Raw genomic sequence first — 20,566 nt, forward strand, 5'->3', positions numbered from 1 at the left:
CGACACATTGATTCAATCCAAGATGAGTGACAGATGCTCTGGCTAGAACTGAGATTAAATATGTGTATTCAGGAAAGCCATTCTACTTATGTCAAATTTTCTGAGGCTTATCAGTTCTTTTTTTTTTTTTTCTTTTATAGTACTATAACATTTTAGCTATTGCCATTAAAAACTGAGCAGGTACATAATTTCTAATTAAACTTTGACCACAACCACATTTGTTCCATCTTAAAAAATTGCTCATTTGTAATTTTCCTGACAAGAATCAAATTAACAGTTTTGAATTGCCTTGAGCTAATACCATTCTCAAAGTCCTGTATACCTACGTGCTCTATTTTTATTGGGATAACTGGCCTTTTCAGATCAGACTTGGAAGATTATTTGCCATGTGGGTTTTACACTTAATTAAATATTAGATACATTGCTTTTTGACTGAAGCAATTTGAGCTCAAATATTCCCTAGGGGATTCTGGAGAAGAAAATTGTTTTTCTACCTCCCGCTTCCCATATATTGATTTTTTCCAAAATTTCAGTTACTAAGATAACCAAAGGTGTCACACACACCTTAAAGAAAGAAAAAAGGACAAGTTGTTTCAAACACAGGACTTTTTTTCCACCAACATGACTGCTTTTCAATTTTATTTTTATTTTTTCTGAAGAATTGTCATTAATCACTGACTAATGCAAAAGGCTTTAGTTAGCAAAACCTACCTTGACGTAATGTCTGAAATTCACCTGTTAATATGTTATCTACTACAGTTACTTCGCTCTTCTTCCAGTCCAGTCATGCTCATCCATTCAAATTCCCTCTGTGTGACTCAGAACTGGAATGTGAACTTGACTTACCCACCTCCCAGGAAAGTGGCCTCGTCAGCAGTTTAGACAGTCTGGAAACAGGTTGCTCTTACTTTCTTCTTTTGGAGCTCTTCCCTTGGATACACTCAATTAAATATTAATTGTCCCCAGAGGAAAAAAGTGAGGAGAGGGTGACTTCTACTGGGTGAAAGTGGGAAAGTCATATTCCAGCCCCTGCTCTGACAAGTATATAATTACATATGCAAGACAGCAGAGCTTTTTACAGGGAAAAGAGACCCTTCTGGGTCACCTCTAGGTGCAACAATTCAAATTTTCACCAATTTGCCTCTCACTGGAAACATTTTCCCTAGCGATAGAACTGGAAGGTACAGACACGGCATTAATAGCGTGCCTTTGTGCAGGACTAAGCATATTCTGAGATTGTTTAATCTTTCAACAAGCCTTATACACAAGATGTGGGGGCAGAGGTGTGAGCTAAGCCACAGAGTATCAAAACTGGAATAGTTTATTACATGTACCGAATTTGTGAGCAGGCCATTCAAGGTCCCAGACATATACAGCTTTATCACCCTGTGTGAGTAGCAGCCCTTCACCACCACCACGTAAAGGACACTCGCTCCCAGCAACCGTGCCCGTGGAAATTGGACAGGGGACTTCATCTGTGACAAATGAGATGGAGTTTCCTCACCAACACTACAAGCAAAGCCATGGATGTCTTTATCAGATCTGACCTTAGTCTCTCAGAAGAGGGAATGAGAATTGCAAGACATCTGGACAACAGATGTGAAATGCATTTGTACCATTATAAACTGAGGAAAGCTCAGGGGCATACATCATCATTGTAAATGACTACAGAAAGTGAAGGATAACTGGGACTCAGGCAATCCACCTCCAGATGGGCAGGGAGACGTACAGCATCAGAATAATCAGACAAACAAGAGGAGGTAGGAGCGAATCTGAAAATTAATGTATAAGAAGGAAAAAAAATTGTTACTGTAATAAGCAGTAAATTGGGATTAGTACTCTCTATTTTAGTAACTTTGGACAAACCTTGCAAAAATGGTAATTATGCATGCTGTTTGTACTTGTGTGTTTCTTGGCTTCTTGCTTCCCCTGGTGGCATAGGTGCAAAACTCTTGTGACATGAGCTTTCTTTGGGGATGCTCAGAAATTCATGCAGTGACATGAGTGGGAGGAAGAAGTGCTGCCTCTCACATGGGGGTGACTGGGAGAGAGGAGAAATTCAGCAATGCAGCATGGAGAATTGTAGCAACTGAGCAAGCTGAACTGAACACAGAGTAAAAATTAGGACCTGAAACAGGCGGGCATTTCTAACCTCACTGGGTTGGAAATCCCAGCACTTTGTTTCTTTCAGGTAGGCACACAAGCCACAGTAAGAGAACAAAACCCATCTTCTAGCTACTATCGAACCATGTATAGAGGGCTCTGCTTCAAAGAGATGATAATGGAAACAGGAGATAAATGATGGATAACAGAAAAAGCACCAATGAACTCCAGCTGACTCAAATTTTCCAGAGCAATTTTTCGCATTGAAAAGTGTATGGAAAGACTGATTTGGAACACTTTCATTTTTAATTTATCATATTGGCTTGGCCTCCCAAGAACTGAAACAGGACTTCAAAACAAGTTAAAATGTTTCAGTTTGACATTTTTAATTTCTCTCACTTTTTTCATTCTAAAATACTTTGTTTAAAATTTCTTTTTCTTAGAAACCAAGATAGTTTCAGGAAACAGTAAGCCTCTGTTATCCCTGTCCTCCTGAAATGACCTGAAAAGCCTTTTTCAGACAGAAAATGAATTTTTGTTTTGGGTTTGGTGAGAACACTTAAAAAACCTTGGTTTCAGTTAACTTAAATTTAAAAAATAAAAATAAAAGCTTAAGTTAAGCTATGAAACTGAAAACTCAGTTGCTTACAGAGCTACAAACTAAGATGACCGTGCTTTAGTACCCCTCAAATCAGCAGTAGCAGCCCATCAGTGTAGATCACTTTGCAGGCATCACAGAAGAAATTAGCTTTCAAGAGAGCTTAGGAGGAGAGCAATGCAGTGACTACCAGGATTTTGGCATGGGAAAGCGTGAGAGAACTGGATGGGGGTTTGATGAAGGGCAGGATCACCTGGAAAGCAGAGAAAAGACTGATTGTTTTGACTCTGGAGAAAGAGATTGCATCAAGCTGAACTGCTACGGACTTGCCAAGGCACCCAATGGGCAGGTGCCCCGGCGTGCCCTTTTTTGTTCAGCTCCCTCATGCACAAATGAAATCTGCTGGAAAGAGCAGCAGGTCATGGGTGTTTCTCCTCTCCTCTTCCCTCCTACCATCCCTTCGCCTCTCCTCATCTCCACCAAGAAGATGCATCACACCCCTGGTAGCCCAGGAGTCAGAGCTCAGCCACTGGTAAAAATAAATCAGCACCTACAACAGGGTCAGAAAGCACTGAGATAGGGGAACATGCACATATTTTATCTTAGCACATGCTGCTAGCATTTGACAAGGGTTTCTGGGCACCATTGAACCTGAGTTTTTCATCTCATTCTTCCCATCAAGCCTTTGGCATATTTTGTGCCTCAAAACAAAGCCTCAATAAGTTATGTTGCAAGAGGAAGGCAACATCATGATCAGTATCCAGACACAGTATCCATGGACTTTCTTGTCATGTGACAGTTGAGCACAGGGGAATGGGAAGTTACAGAAGATAATTAGGGCCTGTCTTTATGCAGCATCTCTGTTCCCTAATAGCCTGTGTGTGCTGTCATTGATACCTGCCCTTCTGAGGAAGGCAAGATCTTGAAAGGACTTGAATAAGTCCATAAGATACTATTTAAGAAGCTGAAATACTTTTGGTTCCTCTTATAACAATTTGATGTAGGTATGTGCTGGAAAATACACAGTTTAAGTATGACCACAGCTTTTGCATCTGTGTGATCAAGTGTGGTTACTGCCAGTGAAAAAGCAGCCAAGACCTGGTGTATGACACCAGTAAGGGAAAGTCCAGCTTCATTCTTTGCACACAAGCTACTTCATTGGGTGGTGGGTAAACATCCTAGCTGATTTGGCTTCTCCAACTTCTCTGGAGACCTTCTGGCTGAGTTAGGAAGGGCTGTCCTAACTTGTAAAAATTGGTTTTTGTGCTGCCTGGCAGTTTATTTTGGAGCCTTTCCTAAGGAGAGCTGGGATGGGTCCATCACAAATAGCTGCTGCAGTGGAAGAGGACAGATTTAGCTCCTCTTGCTGCTGTGCTCGCTGCTGCCATAAGCACAGTGGTTGATCTGGCTGCAGCTGGTGGGCTTGTCTTCTCCTGAGAAGGAACAAACCATGAGGCAGAAATCAGAGAAAGCAAAAGTAATGACTGAGCAAATTGTTGTGCCAGAAAAACCTAGAGCTGAGCTCCATCACCACTGATGCCTTCACTAAGTGCCCTGGAGCCTGCAACTGATAATGCATAAACATAGATCTTGTGAAATGTGGCGGTTTTATGATTCTTCAGGAGAAGATGGTATGGAAATTAAGAAAATAGAATTAGTGAAGAGACAATAATCTGCCCATCATCTGAAAATGCAGCATCACTTAAATGTTACTAATATTTTAGATTGTTCTCTGGGTTGAAAGACTGTTGTTTATAGGTTATCATTTGTGTACTAAAAGACTATTATGAAGAAAATAAGACTACAAATGGTAAGATAGTAAGGAGAAGGCCTGGTTTTACAGGCTATATCCTCACTTAAAAGTGTTTAGGTCTGGGAAATACTGAAAATAGTTATTTTTAAAAAAAAATTGAATCCCACATCAGTTTCTGAATTCTGTGGTCTGTGATCCTGGATGTGGTAAGCTACTAAAATCCTATTTGTACTGCCTGAAATCAATGTTCCCTGAGAGGGAGGGGCTGTACAGCATCACACCTTTGCTCTGCCCCAGTTAGGATTGTTGTTCTGGATACTTCATCCCTTAGGAGGACAGGTAGTAGAGCATGAAATACCACCTGGGACAAATATGCTGCCCTGGACAGTAGTAGTAAGTGAATAGACTATGTATTTCTTAACTGACTGAAAGTCGTTTAAGAATGGCCTCAGGATGGGAATCTTGGTGAAGCTGTCCATGGACTCCAGTGGACATCAGCTAACACACCTTTTGCTATGCATTCTCTTGACCAGCTAAAATATAGGCTACATTCTGTAAATAGATCTCTTCCTGAATAAACCTCCATTTTCTAAACCAATGACCTAACCAGCTTGAAAAGAGCCCAGTACAGAAATAAAATTTATTGTCTTAATGATCATTTTTGTGAAGAGAGATACTCTCAGACACTGATAAGTGTAGCCCGTTTAGAGTCACTAGGTGTACCAACCTCTATTTTCTTTTGTGAGGCTGGATTTTTGTTAGAGCTGTTTTAGACCAGGTCCACTGATTCTGGTCAAGACCATGACATACTCCTCCCTATAGGTTGCTGCTCACTTTTTGCAGGGGAGAGGGGAGCCTGAAAGTTCCTGTTTTATCATACAGTTGAATTTTTGTTGATATCCTGAAATATTATAGCTATGATCCTCTCCAAATAGAAAAATCTCTTACAGATACCTTTTCACCTTTACCTGGACACACATTAATAGCCATCTCAGTCCTCTCCTGTAGGACTGTATTACAGGTACAAGCACCTGGTAGGCAAAAAGTAGTTCCTGGGATGGGGACGCGGACTACAGGGAGCACAGTGTGCCTGACTGTGTGTGGGAAGAAGTGGGTAAAAGAGCTGCACTTCAGCTCAAGGAGGTGTGTACTGAAGTTAAATTCAGCTGGTAACTCAAAGGCTTGTTTGATAAGACAGCTCTGGATGTGTTCGTTGCTTTGGGGCTAATCACTGCAGAGTTTGGCAATGTTTGTGGACATAGCCTATAAGGCACCTATTCACAAAACTTTATAAATAGAAGATTTATGGGGCAGGATACAGGGACCATTGCTCCTTCATTAGCATTAACGCAGAGCATGCTCCCCATTCATTCAGGAAGAAGTGGCCGTGATCCTCTGTGGCCTTGTCCATCCCCATTTTGTGGCCATGTGCCCAGTCCTGACCCCCTGGCAGACCTTCAGGATAAATGGTCTCATGGAGCAACTGCTCGAAGGGAATCCAGGACCAACACCATAACCTGGACTTCGACCAGATCCTGGTCTAGTGATATCCATGCAGTTATTTCAAATTTACTCCTGAAGGAAGAGAATATCCCAGAGGTGTGCAGTTGTGCTGTTAGCTGCAAACTGGACAATACATACAGCAATCTCTTGGATCAAAGTATCTCGCATAAACATGTAGGATTCTGAGAGAGCTGCACAGAAGGCAGAGCTGGGGAGAAGAGACAGAAGGGGAAGTGGCAACAAATACTGATTTATTAACATCTTATTTATTAACCTCATTGTGCTTTCCAATTTGCCAAGCAGGAACACATTTCTATCTTTATGCTTTCATTTACATTCACATTAGATGACCAATTCCTATTTTTAAAGGAGTGCCATATTAAAAATATTGCATTTGCATTAAGTCTTCAAGATAAGTCTGTTGTGGTTTGGATGTTAGAGTATGGTAGTCAGCAACTTTGCAACTGCTGTAGCTACAAATGTATGCAATTGAAACAATTACTGGTGTTTATTACAGTAACAGAAGCTTAGACTTATTTTAGCAGGCAAACTTGTGTTTTTAATTTAGCCTGGAAAAATGATCATTAGTGTAGTAGGATTTCATGCTGTTTATTAAATGTAAATAAATTAGCATGTATACAGAAATAATCTTTTCCTCCTCTCATACAATGCTAAAATGATGAGCAAATCTGAAATGCAAGGTAAATAAGGCCCTAATTCACAAAAGACTGGGCTTCAAAGTTCTGCTTCTCAGAGAATTATTAACAGCATTTTCTCCTCCTTGTCACATGCAGTTCCGTATTTCCATTGTCTTTAACCAGTAAGCAAATGTTTACACTCTTTGCTAATCAAAAAAGCACCTCAACATGTTCCAAGATCCCACAGAAGAGATGAGGTTTCAAAGTCCATATGTCTGCAGAATTCAATGCATTGGAAATAAATCCTGCATCAGTTGGGTGTATCTCACCTCAACTCCCACCACCTCTACCATGAAGGCACTGGGGCCACATTGCGACCCTGGCAGCCCAGGGGTCACAGCTCAGTCGCCCATTGGTAAAAATGAACCTGCATCTACAACGATAGAGTCAGAAAGGACTGACAGGATCATAGAGGCAGGAATAGTTGTGATTTTGTTCCCCTTTCTTTGGGAAATGTAATGTAAAAGGAATTGTTCATAGCACAGAAGAGAGAACTCTTTCTGGCAGTGACTGTGGGATTGCTTTGGCCCCTTTTAAACACATACGATAACCTCAGAGAACTGCAGAACTACACAAATTTACAGGGCCCCTTTGCAGGGCTCAAGAGGCAGCACCGCAGCAGCCATCACATAATTATTTCCAAAACCTGAGCAGCAGCATCCCCCACTGTTCCTTTCTGGCAACCCAGGCTTAGAGGCAAAACACAATCCCTGGGGCAGAGCCACCTTGCATCTCATCTTCTGCAAAACACCACACTGAGCAGCCCAGTTTGGTTCCTTAGCATCGAGCCAGCCTGGACTGCTTTGCTCTCTAGTGGGCAGTGCAGGGAAAAAATACAAAGGCATCAGGCTAGATCCCTTCTGCACAGGGCCTAGATGGGTTTGTCTTTTGTTTTCTTTTCTTTTTTTCCTTCTCTCTCTAAATTATCTTAGGGGAAATATGAACTTTTTTAAGAAGTGACAATATCTTCATACCTGAAGCTACTCGGAAACAATCCTTCCTGTGTATTTAGGATTCAGATAATACAAACCAACTGACATGAACAAAAAAGGGGGGCTTTGCCTCTTTCTTAAGGGAGCAGGTCAAAGAGCTAAAAATTCTGATTCTTGTCACCTTGCCAGGATGTCTGCTTACCTTCCACAAATGCAAAATTAAGACTGAAAAATTTGGAGTGGTATTTTTCTCCGGACACACATTTCTCCCAAGCACAGGTGCATGTTTCCTTTCCGGGGGCATCCTTCTTGTCATGGTTTAACCCCAGCCAGCAACTAAGCACCGCAGAGCCGCTCACTCCCCTTACAGTGGGATGGGGGAGAGAATCGAAAGAGTAAAAGTGAGAAAACTCGTGGGCTGAGATAAAGGCAGTTTAATAGGTAAAGCAAAAGCCAAGAACGCAAACAAAGCAAAACAAGGCATTCATTCACCACTTCCCATGGACAGGCAGGTGTTCAGCCATCTCCAAGAAAGCAGGGCTCCATCATGCGTAACGGTGACTTGGGAAGACAAAAGCCATCACTCCGAATGTCCCACCCTTCCTTCTTCTTCCCCCAGCTTGATATGCTGAGCCATATAGCCAATACAGCCACATTCCATAGGGTATGGTATATCCCTTTGGTCAGCTGGGGTCAGCTGTCCCGGCTGTGTCCCCTCCCAACTCCTTGTGCACCCCCAGCCTGCTCGCTGGTGGGGTGGGGTGAGGAGCAGAAGAGGCCTTGGCTCTGTGTGAGCACTGCTCAGCAGTAACGAAAACATCCCTGTGTGTGTTAGCAACACTGTTTTCAGCACAAATCCAAAACACAGCCCCATACCAGCTACTGTGAAGAAAATTAACTCTGTCCCAGCCAAAACCAGCACACTTGTGCATCTCAGAAACATTTGATATAGTTAGAGTAGTGTTCAAAGTGTCGAAAGGTGAACAGCAGAGTCTGTTACACACATGGACTTCATGTTCTTCTCAGCCTTCTTGGATCTTTTCAGTTGCCGACCCCTGAAAACTCTTTTTCTCTCTTTCTCCTTTTCTTGTCTGGTTGGCTTTCACTCCCCTCTTCATAGGTCTGTTTTCTCTTTCTGTTTGTTTGATTTCTTTTTTTTCCCTGGAAAGGGTCTGCAAACCTTTCCATGCAATAGTATTTTTAGTTACGTAAAGCCATGATAAACTTGAATTAATTCTTCTTTTAATCAAAGCTAGCTCATTCTACCTTCTTTCCTCTGACAAGCTCTCCAGTTGTTCAAAACATAGGAGCAAATCTACCATGCTTTCTGGAGTGACTGCAGTCAAAGCTACATGCACCTACAATGAAAATGCATAAGTTAACAGTTGACAAGGGACTACCTGGAGTAGTAAGCTACTGTTTGCCAAATTTCTACCTTGCTCTTAAAAGCAGAGCACTTGGACTGGTTTGCATTATCCACATTTCACACAGTCGCCCACTCCAAAATAGATTCTGTGAAGCTCTGATGAACTAGGATCTCAGCTAAACTTTTCTGAAGGTGACAGCTACTGACAGGACAGCTCAGCTGAACAATTTCTAAGGGGATGATTGCACAAAGTGCGATGGCAAACCTGCACTAGCCTTACTCTGAACTTTTGCAGAGCTGCAGACTGATGGGTGACCTGGCTTGCCCTTTCAGAGGATTTTAGTGTGCAGACAGAATGAAAGTCTGCAGACAGAATGAAGTCCTTTCGTAAAAGACACAAATGCACCAGATCTTCTCTGAAGAAGACCATCTGTTTCTTGCTTTTGAACATAATTTTCACATGAGTGTGTGACAGTTAATTGGAGGAGGTTATTCAGCCTGGAGCATGAGCTCCAAGAGATGCTGGGAAAGAAGAGCAAGGAAAGGCTTGCCAACTTCTTTCTGCCAGGATTTCTTCTGCTCTCCTAAGAAATATCTCTGTGGATATCTCTTTGGCAGCAGTACTACCTTCTGAGGTGGGAGGGTTTTCTTTTGAAATCTGTCTTTTCCTATGTGATATCTTGTAGGTATTTCATTCAGTTCAGCACATGCCTAATGCACCTCACAATCTTCCCATTTTTCCTTGTGATGTATCATTCTGGGAGAAAAATACCCACCCAAACACACAACAGATCTAATGCCAGGAAGAGACAGTACTTGGACTCAGTTTCTTCTGGTTCCTGTGTCCATAGTGGAGAGAGTTATGTCTCAGCATAGGAAATTCTACCTAAGAGAAGGAAAGCCACTGCTTATGCAAAAGCAAGCACTAGCCTGCTTTTTGCAGACACAGTAGACATTGGAGCAGATTTCTTTTCTATGCCTGGTTAGGAGAAGACTCTATACATTTCAGCTTCAGCTTTGTCAGAAACTACCCTCATGCACGAGACAGGTTGTGACAGTGTTTGTGGACCTGAAATACCTCTGCTGCTTCATGTTCCACCACTGTATCTCCCCCTGCTCCTTGGAGAAGAGAGGGTGGTGTGACCTGAAGTGCTTCGGCTTGATGGGCCCTACCTTATTCTCCTGCATGGCCACTTTGCTCTTCCAAATGCAGCTCTAGAAAGCAAAGCATGTGCAGGAAAGTGACTTCTTGGAAGTGAAAAACTAAAGCAAATCCCACCCAAAGCCATATACCGGTTTTCTGCTATGTCTACTGCACTGAATGGAAAGGATCTGGAAAAGAACATCTCAGCCCACAGGTTTCGGTCAGAGCCGAGGCCCTCAGGCTTCCGCTCATCTTGAAGAGTAAACCATTCCTCTGAGAGGCAGTGGCCAAACAGAGCCCACAGGACAAGCAGGGCTGAACAACATTCTATGTTCAGCCCTGCCAGAAATGACATCAAGGTAAGAGCACTCTCTCAAAGCATCTGCTTGATGGGTAAGCGAAGGGCAGATGCAGAATAGTGACTGTGACATTTGAATCTTGAACATGTGGGAAGGTTTCCAGTAGGAAAACCCCACTGTCAAGTCTCAAGCCCTCAGTAGCTCTTTCTATTTGCACAGGTGCCCACCAGGAACACTCTAAGGAATAGGACTAGAAGCCCCTGCCTGCAATAGTCCTCAGTCCATCCTTATACTGGAGCTGGCAAAAGGTCCTGGTGACTCCTTCACTGAGGGACTGAGAGGGTCAGCCATCTTCTCCCCAAAGATTTCTCTGCAGTCCTGTATGAGAAACTCCAGCAGCCCCTTCACCTGCGCACATCAAACCATTTGTTTCAACCCAGGTGGCTGAAAACAGACCACACAGCCTTTCCCATTCCTGACCCTTGCTTTTGCACAGAAAACTGCAGCTGTGGGGTTTCTCTTCCAGGAAGCTACTCAATAATCATTTGCTGAAGAGAGAAGGCAGCAAGGTACCTCTGAACAGCAAATCTCTGATGGGCCCACAAGGCTGTAGCTGGCTGGTGAATACAGAATACCTTCTCAGTCACCTCCACCAGCACTTCCAGTGGGAGCAGGTGGTCCTTGGCTGGGCTCAGCAGATTTGGCCCAATGCATATGGCAAGGTTGCTGGCAGTCACCTTGCTGGTTGCAGAATTTTGGCTGATGTTGTGGAGCAGGGAGAGCAACTGTTTAAGGAGGAGTAGGAGGTCGGCTGCAGGTAACCTGTTAGCCACCCTGAGGGAGCAGGAACATAATGTTAATAAATTAGATGATGTCAACACATGTCACCCAGGCTTTCCTAAGGCAGCTGGAAGCCAGCAGTGGTGCTGCATGCTTTCCAAGTGCCCTAAGCCAGTTTTCAATGTTCCTGTGCTTCAGGAAGGCAGCAGTGTGGCTTTCCAGCTCCTGATTTCACCCAAGCCCACCTCAAAGGAAAGTTCCCTGGTCTACAGCAAAGGGGAAACCTTCACTGAGATACTGCCACCTCTCCCCCTTTCTGACAAGAGTCGCCTTGTGGAGCAATTTCCACTGCCTTCAGGAAGTGTTCCAGCTAGCAAAATGCTTCTCTGTGCCACTCTCCCCCAAAATTCACCTCCAGCATGAAATCCAGCAGGTTTACAGGCTGGCCTCCCAGGTGGACATCCCCGCCACTGTTCAAGGCCTCCCTCAGCTCCCGACAGGCTCTCTGGCCGAAAGCCTGAATATTCCCTCAGTGGATGGTCCTTGCTCCTGCAGGATAGCCAGCAGGTCCTGCAGGGGACACAGGAGGACAGTTGCTTGGCTGAAGACAGGCCCTGGGGCAGGTGAACCTTCCTCAGATACAGGAGCATGAGTGGACATCTCTGCTTTCCCTAGGGCGAGATGGAGGGGTGGCTTCAGGTAGGTGATGTGGGATGTGGGGAAGTGGCAGCTTTGGCACCAACCCCCACTTGCTTGAACAGGGTCTCTCTGCTGGGAACACAGCCTCTCAGGAGAAGCCAGAGGGATGGGACACCCTCACCAGGCTTGCTTACCTGGAGGGGCTGGGGCAGTGTGCTGGCCTTCCTACAGAGAGCTGCCAGAGTGTGGCCAAAGAGCACCTCTGCACATGGACTCCAACTGCCTGGGTGCCTCTGAGGCAGTCGAGGTCGTCTGTAGTGCAAAGGGCCAGGGGAGTCCCCTCCTCCTCCGCCCGGTCCCACCTGCTGCAAAGAAAACAGAGCAAAAACCCATGGGTGACAACCACCAGACAAGCCCTCTCAGACTCTCTCAGCTGTTCCCCATTGCTGAGTATGAAGGAGAGACTTTGTTCGGGAACAAGGGCCGCCAAGGACTCAGCTCTGTCCTGATGCAGTGATGAGGACAGATGCGCCCTGTGGGAAGGGCACCAGCAGCCCCAGTACAGAAGTGCCCGTCTGCAAGAGGGGGAAAGGCCCTTCCTACCTGTCTTCTCAAAACTTACCTGCCAAGTGTCCAACTCCACCATCAGCCCAGATGGGACCAGTGGAGGCCACTGCTTGGAACCAGTCTGCAAGAAACACACTGCACTTACTGAGCAGCCCCACAGCAGAAAGGACCACCAGCGAGCTGCATCAGCCACCTGGCAAGATGTGAGAGGTAGAGACAACCAAGACTGGTGACCAGGGATATGTCTGGACACCTTGTATGTGCCCAGCAGCTCATGACTCCCCAGTATGTCCATGTCTTTTTTGTACTAAGACTTAAGTATCATCTAGTCTGATCCTGTTGTACCTGATCGAACCTGATCCTCTATCACTAAGAGTATATCTTCTTTGCTCCAGACTTTCCCCCTGGTGTCCAAGGTGTGTCTTGCTAAGACCATCATTCCCCAGGATGACCGGCAGCATCTAGATCAGCCTAAAGTACTGGCATAGCCTCATGAAGGCCAAGAGAGTTTTAATGGAGCAAAATAAGTTCACAAATATATGATGAATTCTTGTGGCAATAGGAAACTGAGCATTGCAACTGTTTGCCTTGCCCTATGTTTGGTCTCATCTTCCAGTGTTCTGCAGGGATGGTCTTTCACAAAATACCAGAAAGCAAATTAGCAATGTAATGAGTTGTAATGTCATGGTTTTTTGACTTCCATATGTCAACAGATTTAGTTGAATTTTCACATAGACAATACTTGGAGACAAAGGCCAAAACTTTCATATGACATTGCCTGTCATAGAAGTTTTAGAAATGTAGAGGGAAAATCCATATTATTTATTATATATACTGCACTTCTCTACAAGCTATTAAAAGGCATTCAAACAGTCTCATTTTTCATTTGAATGTCATACATCTTCATATTCCTAATGTTATCTGTAACATCAGATCAGGTTTTACTCTCGCATAGATTATTAGATATAGATAGCATAGAATATCAGCGAGTACATAACAGATTATCTGCATTAATTGTGCTAATACCAATGAAAGGAGTTTGCATTTAGCACCTCAGCCAAAGGATAAAGATCAAATCTATCTGTTGAACTCAGTGGGTTATTGATGAGCAGATTTAATTTACCATGTTAAAAAAAAAAGGTTATATGAGGAATGTATATTCTATCTTGTCTACTAGGATGCATGTTTTAGGAGGTGAAAAGATAAATAATTCACCCCCCAAAAAAAAAAAAAAAAAAAAGAAAAAGAAAAAAAGAAAAAAGATTAGAGAAAAAGATTCAACTTCTAGAGCAATAGGGCTTTTATTCACTACGTAAATTTCCCTATATTATTCCCATTCAATAAGCCACTTTTTCTGATGTTCTGCTTCTAGCTGGTACCAATATAGGACTCTTCAAAGAAAAAATTAAACAAAAAAAAAAACTTGTTGTATAGCCATTTTCCCGTGCTGTGCTATGGAAGATGTACAAATCATCCTTAATGCAAAATTTTTCGCTTACATCCAAAATCATACAGTGTGTTTTTCCTTGACAATCTACAGGAGCTTCTCTCATGCACAGAAAAAACCTGTGACAACAGAGTGGTTGGCAACTCTGCTTCAAAGTCAAGAAAGGCCACGATTGAGATTCCTTGTGCAGCCTTCATGAAGCCTTTTTCTGTGCAGTTTTTATGACTTTGTCTCTCACTACATGCTCAAATACATTTCTTTACACAGGGCACAAGTGCACTCTGTGCCTCAGATGAGCAGTGATCCCTGACAGAGGAGTTACTTTGTGTTTTGCGCTTTCTGCATTGCTCAGTGTGCATCCCATATTTACCACATCATACCAAATCAGAGCTCATCTCTTCTCTGCACATTTGTGTTGGTTTTGGCTGGGACAGAGTTCATTTTCTTCATAGTAGCTAGTATGGGGATGTGTGTTGGGTTTGTGCTGAAAACAGTGTTGATAACACACACAGGGATGATTTCGTTACTGCTGAGCCGTGCTCGCACAGAGCCAAGGCCTCTTCTGCTCCTCACCCCACCCCACCAGCGAGCAGGCTGGGGGTGCACAAGGAGTTGGGAGGGGACACAGCCGGGACAGCTGACCCCATCTGACCAAAGGGATATTCCATACTATATGACGTCATGATCAGCATATCAAGCTGGGGGAAGAAGAAGGAAGGGTGGGACATTCGGAGTGATGGCTTTTGTCTTCCCAAGTCACCGTTACGCATGATGGAGCCCTGCTTTCCTGGAGATGGCTGAACACCTGCCTGCCCATGGGAAGTGGTGAATGAATTCCTTGGTTTGCTTTGCTTGTGTGCGCAGTTTTTGCTTTACCTATTAAACTGCCTTTACCTCAACTTACGAGTTTTCTCACTTTTACCCTTCTGACTCTCTCCCCCATCCCGCTGGGGGGAGTGAATGAGTGCCTGAGTGGTGCTTAGCTGTTGGCTGGGGTTAAACTATGACATCATTCCAGATGATCTCTGATTTCTTACCTCATCTGCCCTCAACCTCACTTTCCAGTCTTCCCATCTTAGTCTCAATATTTGCAGCCAAGCTCAGCCTTATCTGGACTGCAACTCCCATACACCCAATCCAGGCTGATCGACATTGCAGTTACTTCTGCAGATGGAGCCTTTGTTAACATACCAAACTAGCTTTCAAGCAATTAACATAGGTAGCATTAAGAGTGAAACCAGGATGGAAAAACTGCTAAGACACTGAGTAAACACTTAGTAGCAACCTTGGGTTGAACCCCATAACACTACAGCATTCAATGCTGATATGGCACTGCAATGTCTGCGGGCTGCCTCTCCCATTTCCACTGCCAACTGCTCCCAACCTCCCTCTCCACATCTATCTTCTCTTTCAGTGACCAAATCAGCTTCAGACTCCTCTGAATACAAACCAGGGACTTCTCTTTCCTCAGTGCTGTCTGGATGTCGTCATGGGAGATCCTGAGATTTCCTTTTCTAGACAGCAGTAGAAATGGCAGTAATATTGTTATTCATCTCTGTGTCTCCAGAACAAATCCCTTTACAGCAGGGTTTCCATTTTGTCTTAAGAATAGAAACGTCAACCTGTTCAGTCTAGTTACTACTCATGTATGCTGGGCCCCAGACATTAGCTAAGTCAGACCTCAAGCAGTTGTGTGACCTTGTCTTGACATGTTATGGGATGCCAAAGCAGAAAGCAGATGCTTGCAAGAGAAGAGCTCTATCTCAGACTGGTTCCAAGTCTGCAGCTCTGAGCATTGCCCAGCTAACAAACATGTGCAGCGGCCTTGTGCAAAACCACAGTGCAAATGGGAAAGCTCGGTGCAAATGAACACATGATAATCAACATCACTTCACTAAATGCTTATATGCAGGATGACATAACCTCATTTAACGTTTGCTTACCCAGGATTTACTGTATCAAAAATAATACCAAAATAGAAGATTTTCTTCAGCTTTTTCATAAAGTTTAATTTCAGTCTCCAGGTTTTATTACTTTACCATTTGTCCTGCATGTTGCTTTCATAAAAGCTATATCCAGGGAGAAAAAACTCCCTAAATAAACCCTAATTTAGTCCCTCAGAAGGAATTTGGGAACCACCTCAGATGATTAAATGGTGATTAAGTAGCTGCCTAAAACCGAGAAGTAAGATGCTGCTCTGTGGCCTCCGAAGCTTTTTTGTAAAGAGCTGAGACTTGTGTTATCCGTTACCCAGGAAGGAAGTCAATCTGCTGCATGGTGAATGGTGGAAATAAGACTCCACACTTCCCTTATCCTCCTATCTTGCAAAAGCAAAGTATCATAGAATCACAGAATGGTTTGGGTGGAAGGGACCTCAAAGATCATCTAGTTCCAACCCCCCTGCCACGGGCAGGGACACCCTCCACTAGACAGGTTGCCCATGTCTGGCTCCATGTTTTATTGCTTTCACTCTCACCCTGTAAGGAGCCCTCAGTCCTTTTGCCTCTTCCCCGCCATGTGTTACTGCAGCCGGGGCCAACCCAGTTCAAGTAGAAGTTACTACCCTGGTGAGTTGCCTGAGACTATTCTCACCAGAAGACTTACCTGAAAAGTTTCCATCAATCTGTTTATCAGATTTGGGATACAATTAGCACTTTCATTTGAAGTATCTGCTTCACTTAAAACTGGGGTTTGTTTGTTTATGTTTTTCTTGTGGTTAGAAAAGTTTTTGGCAGGTTTCAACCAAGCTTTGGGGGAATTTTTTTCAGACACTTCTAGCCAGATATACATACATATGTCTAAACCTGCCGTTTGTTAGGTTTGTTTGCCTTTTTTTTTTTTTTTCCCCAGGAGGATACTGATAATGATTTTTGCATTCAGCAAGACACGGCGTGGGTTCAGGGTATGGGGCTTTCCCATCAATTTTTACTCCCACAAAATATATTTTTCTCCATCTCTAATTTGCAAGTTGACATGCTGTTAACTGTATTGACGTGGCTGCTGTTTGCTCCAATTTCTGCTTGACCTGATGCACACAGCTGGGACCTCCGGTTTTCCCCTGTCAAACCCAGCAGGACTCTGTCAGGGATTGTTGGCCTGGGTTCCAGCTGCATAGATAAGGCAGTGAGTGAGATCAGAAACTTGTTCACATGGGAAATGCAGGGTCTACCTAAAGACTAACCTACCCAAATTTAATGAACTGTGTGATACAAAACCTCCTCTGCCTCATGAAACCATGTTTCTTGCTTTCCAAATTTTGGAGGTCCAGCTGATAAAAAAACCCTACCCACCAGACACGAAAAGAGGAGAAACATAACTCAAGCCAGCTGTGTGCATGCAGTCATGATATCCTCAGAAGTCTGGGAACTACCTGCAAGGACTTTGTTAGTAATGATGTAGTAATGATGTTTCATCAGCTCCATGATACATATTAGGAAGTTTTAACTTACTGCTGAAAGTGTATTAAATGCTATGATGTAATAGTTATTTAATAACTGAATGATGTGAGAGGTTATTTGTGATCTCAGGCACAAAGCAATACAGATAGAATTATATGCTCATCCAGAAAAGGAATTCTGCTAACACTTAAATGCTCAAATATCTGGTTATGATTTTCAAAGTTCTGTCTATTTACTGGCAATTAGTTTTTTCATTGCTAAACATTAGCTAGCCATTTTCACACTATGAACTCCCTCTTCAGGGAGATAAAGGTTTCACATACAATAGGACGGAAAATCTAAACAAAACATGTAATGAGGACACCATTGATTTATAGCAATCTCAGACTCAGTTGCTTTAATTCCCTACGCATGGATTTTATCTATGCAGGTTATTCCTGTCTTTAAAGAAGCAAAATGTTGATCTGAGAAGGAAGCAATAAAAGAAGTAATCACATTTCAGTGGCCATGGAATACAAAGATCTACATACACTCTCTAATCAGACATCAGGCACCTAAAAGCCAAATAAAAAAGTGTCCTATATCATTTTGGCTGATTGTTCTGTTTTTAATCTAGACAGACTTCATGAGGAAAATCTTTGTGGCCTTGGTGGCTCTGCTAAACTCAGGAACAAAGATGCTATACTGAGGGCAGTTATAATTGTGACCTTTTCCACAGCTCCTAAACCTGTCAGGCCACTTGACACAAGTCAGCAACATCTATTAGATAGCATGTAAGTGAGTGTAATTGATACGAAAATATTCTCAGGCATGCATGTTAGCTTTCTCAAGAAATCTTATTCCCTTATTCTCACCTGGGATGACAATGATGCTTGTTTGCTGCTGTGCCTTCTGCGCCCCAGGCTGGGTGGGCAGGGGGAGGCAGGGAGGCTGCAAGAAAGGCAGCAAGCGGGGAGGCTGGGGTCAGGGGCACGGCCAGGGACTGGCACTTCTGCAGCGACTTATACGGGTTTCGTGGGAGAAAGGGGCTCCGGGGTTTCCAGGTGGGTTGAATGAATTAGTCTGACTTTTGTTCAGTTCCTTTGTGGAAATTACCATCAAAGAGAAGTTGGTTTGCTCTTTCTGAGGGGGTTAGAGGTGTAGAAAAGAGAAAGCTAAACTGGAGGAAATGGACCCAGCCTGCAAAAATCGACTGAGGAAGGGCCACTTTATTTTTACATCTTTTTCACTTAGCATGCCTCACCAAGCAGATGAGAGTGTCTATGTTCTAGTTTAGACTTTATGTCTTAAAGTCCCACCTGTGGAGACTGAGAACCTTTTGGCTGATCCCTTCATAGAAGAGGTGGTGCAGTTCTACCTCAAAGTTCTGGCTGGTGCAGGATCCCTCACAAACAGTTTAAACACTTTTTGCATAATAACGTGCAGTGGGGGGTGGTGGTGTAAACTTTTCCTTAAGGATGTGGTATAATGTGACGAGAATACATTTCAACTAACATTAGCTATGTAAGAGCTAGCTTGTCCTCTGGATTGCCTGTATAGTCAATATGGTAAAACGAGCTGCTTGAGAGAACAATTCACTTTATCTTATGAGCAGATAAATGCAATCCAGAGGCTTCACTCTGTTTCCACTGACTATAGACAGAACCTAATTACTGGAAATTACAAAGCTGGGTGAGACGAATCCCACACAACCTGTCTCACCTTGAAAAATGAACATGGATTTGATGCAGCTTTCCAAAATATAAGCTGGCATCATGAGGTGCCTTGAAATCAGGCTGCAGGGTGGTGAATGCAGGCATGTTACCGCATTTTTTAAAAATACACAGTCATGCTTCCTGGACAACTGAGTGCAAGATGCTTACCCATTATAAAATGTGTATGCTTAACTGCCTCTGTAACATATGAAGCTCTCAGTGCTGACTGTCTCTTGCTACCCACAGAATGCTCGACTTTAGGATAAAGCAAGTACGTGCCGTGCTATTTGTCACTGAAATAGTCTTCCATTCCCACAAAGCAACGATGGCCCTTGGAATTAGTGCTAGGCAACTTGGGAAACATGTGAAAGGGAGCAAAGAAAACCACTCCTTACAGCTGCCATCAGCCATGACGCTTTCAAGCCACTCAACCCAACAGCAACTTCGAGCCCAGCTCTTCCCATCCCCCTAATAACATCTATCTACCCAAATACCACTATGCTCTTCTGCTGTGTGCTTTTCTCATCCTCCAGCTCTCCCACTGCAGTTTTCATCTGCTACTAGTTAATGGCAGTGCTAGTAAAAGCCCTGTGCTGAGCAACTCCCTCTCAGCATGGGGGAACCCTCCTCCAAATGCTCTGCTCCACAGATGTGTGGAAATGACAAAACTTAAAGACTTGGCTGAACCACACACAAAGAATTCCAGCAGTTTGGGGGTCTCAAAGTAGAAAATATTTCAACAAGACTGTGCTACATCTCAAAAGCATATTAAACACAAATGACATTCCATAATGTAATAGCTCCAATAATCTTGCCTGACTTGGTCTTCTCTGCCTGAGACACATCAGCATCACTTAATATGAATGAGAAAGTTACATGACATCAAAATCACACTTTCCAAACTCAGATTCTGTTCTGATTGAAGGTGGCATAAATCTGAAGTAATTTCATTGCTATAATTATTCTAGGTCCAAGTCAGTGTAATAGGGAATAAAATATATTCCAGTAAGCACTGCTAGTCCTCACTTTAACAATACATTTTAATTTTATGGAGAATTTTAACTAATGCAAGTTAAAGAGGAAGATGGAACTAGAATACGGAAACAAGTCACTTTATAATGAATGCATATATAATGGCTCCCTGTTAACTAGCTTGCAAGCAATGCAATTGCTCATCCAGAACAGGGTTATTTTTTTTAATTTTAGCTACTGTTGATTTAAATACCATTTTAGTGACTGTGAAAGAAATTTAACACTTGATTAATTTTTACTGTGATTATTTATTCCAATATTTCTTAAACTTGTTGTGTTAGATTCTGATTTCTCTTACATTTTGTTTTCCACTACTTTATTTTCATTAGCCTGGAATAGATTATTCCAGATTTTTGTCAGGATAACTTGGAACAAAAATAGGCCTTATATAATTTTAAATATCATTAATACCTAATACAAATGTTATTCACACTTCCTTTTATTTATTCTGAAAACAGGAGAAACCTAGCAACTCCAAGGAGCTGAACAGCATGCAAAGCATGATTTAAATACTACTAAAATGCAAGTCTAAATAGGTGACTTTAATGTGATTAATTTTCTCCTTTATTGGGTAAACTGTTGAACAGCCAGCCCAAGAGAAGCCATCAGGAAA

The sequence above is a fragment of the Balearica regulorum genome, chromosome 2 (assembly GCF_011004875.1).
Source record: "Balearica regulorum gibbericeps isolate bBalReg1 chromosome 2, bBalReg1.pri, whole genome shotgun sequence".
NCBI classification, from domain to species: domain Eukaryota; kingdom Metazoa; phylum Chordata; class Aves; order Gruiformes; family Gruidae; genus Balearica; species Balearica regulorum.